The sequence below is a fragment of the Diaphorina citri genome, unplaced genomic scaffold (genome assembly GCF_000475195.1).
Source record: "Diaphorina citri unplaced genomic scaffold, Diaci psyllid genome assembly version 1.1 scaffold1357, whole genome shotgun sequence".
In the NCBI taxonomy this organism is placed as follows: Eukaryota; Metazoa; Arthropoda; class Insecta; order Hemiptera; family Psyllidae; genus Diaphorina; species Diaphorina citri.
In genome coordinates, this window is record NW_007378784.1 from 64,975 (window position 1) to 66,560 (window position 1,586).

A 1,586-nucleotide genomic window follows, 5' to 3' on the forward strand; every position below is an offset into this window, starting at 1 on the left:
GAAGATCATTAATATTAATGACTTCTTTTGTACAAAGTAATCAGACTATAATAGTGTCAATTTCTGTGTGACAAAATCAATAGTGTCGACAATCTTTAAGGTAACACAAGTGTGCGTTCAGTGACACCTAGTTTTCTCACGTAACCACTTACAACACAAATTGTGTAGTAGACAATAGATTTTTGGGGTTATGAGTTACAAAAATTAAAGTTTCTGTAAAAAAAAAGAATGTCTATCTTGTTCACTGCTGGGATACGGTCCTTCCTTGATGGTGCCGTCGGGTTATTTAAAAAAAAAAAAAAAAAAAAAAAAAAAAAATCACCAATAAAAGTATTATTCCTCTTTAATGAGCTGATAGCAAAGTTTTTTCTCCTCAATGAGATGATTTCTCTTACCCTTTAGTTTAATAATTTCTTACTTCATAATGATTTTTACCTCTGTCCGTTAAGTGTTAAATTAATTTTTCTATAAAATGGTTCCTGTAAAATGAAATAATACCAATTCTAATACCATTCAAGGAACCCGTCATGAGACACCTGAATGAACCCTATTTCTCCACTGTATGGACTTTGAAGTTCACTGGTAATCAAGTAAGGTGTGAATTCCGGCAGGACGGGTTTACAATCCCATACAATTGGATGTTGTTTTAGAAAACCAGCAAGGATTTTGCCGATGGTCTGTTCTTATACCTCTTTCTTCTTTGTGTAGCATAGGTAACAAAAACAGTGATCAATTTATGTTTATGGGGTATGAACAGAAACAGATACTTCTTTAGGTTGTTGTGCAAGAAAAAAAAAGGTCTCAAACCAGGGTTTAGTTAGAAACTGCTACCCTGGCAGTTTGTTGTTTGCAGGCACAAAACAAGACAGCTATTTATCAGCTTGCCTGCAGGCCTTCACTTACCTACCCTGTCTCATAATTGACCAACCATCACGGGTACTTTTGGCTTTTTACGTGGTACCTACTGTGTACTTTTGGCTATAGTCCCACAGCAATACGCCACACGTCATTCTCCCTGTGGTCCCCAAATATTATTAATTTTCTATAGGTACTTACCATCATTATAATTATCCATCTTTACGAAGTGGGAAGATGGAAACTCGCAAAAAAAAACAGAGAAACAACAGTCACCAAAAAGCCAAAAAGTCCAAAAAACTAATTTACACTTTTACAGTTTACAACTTTACACCAAAACAAAAACTTTGATCTAAACAGAAAAATGGCGTCTCTAAACCGAGAAAAAATGGCGTCTCTAAACCGAGAAAAAAAATGGCGACTCTTAACCGCAGTCGAGAGCTTGGTTAAAGTAAACCAAGAGGGGAAACGTAAACCTAAAAGTGGTTAACGCCCCTCACGTCATAAACACACTTCCATGTGAGGGGAAGTAGTGACCTTGAATGAACCGCGCTGAGGTTAGCGGTTAGATGCTAAATAAAATGCACCATTTGTAATCTAATTCGATTTTTTTTTTTACATGGGAAAAAGTGTGGTAATGGACGATTTCGACCGTAAAATCTCCAATTAAAGTTTAGTAAAATGCACCCATTGCTTACACTGTTTACTCAGGTCTTAGGTAGTTTTGGTAG

At 36.0% G+C, this 1,586-nt stretch overlaps 1 protein-coding gene across 1 annotated transcript in view; it reads right to left on the reverse strand.

Annotated features, from left to right (window-relative positions):
* The window catches only part of LOC103515506 (extensin-like), a 4,557-nt gene that overhangs the window by 190 nt on the left and 2,781 nt on the right, over positions 1–1,586 (reverse strand). The gene's annotated exons all lie outside the window — the stretch shown is intronic.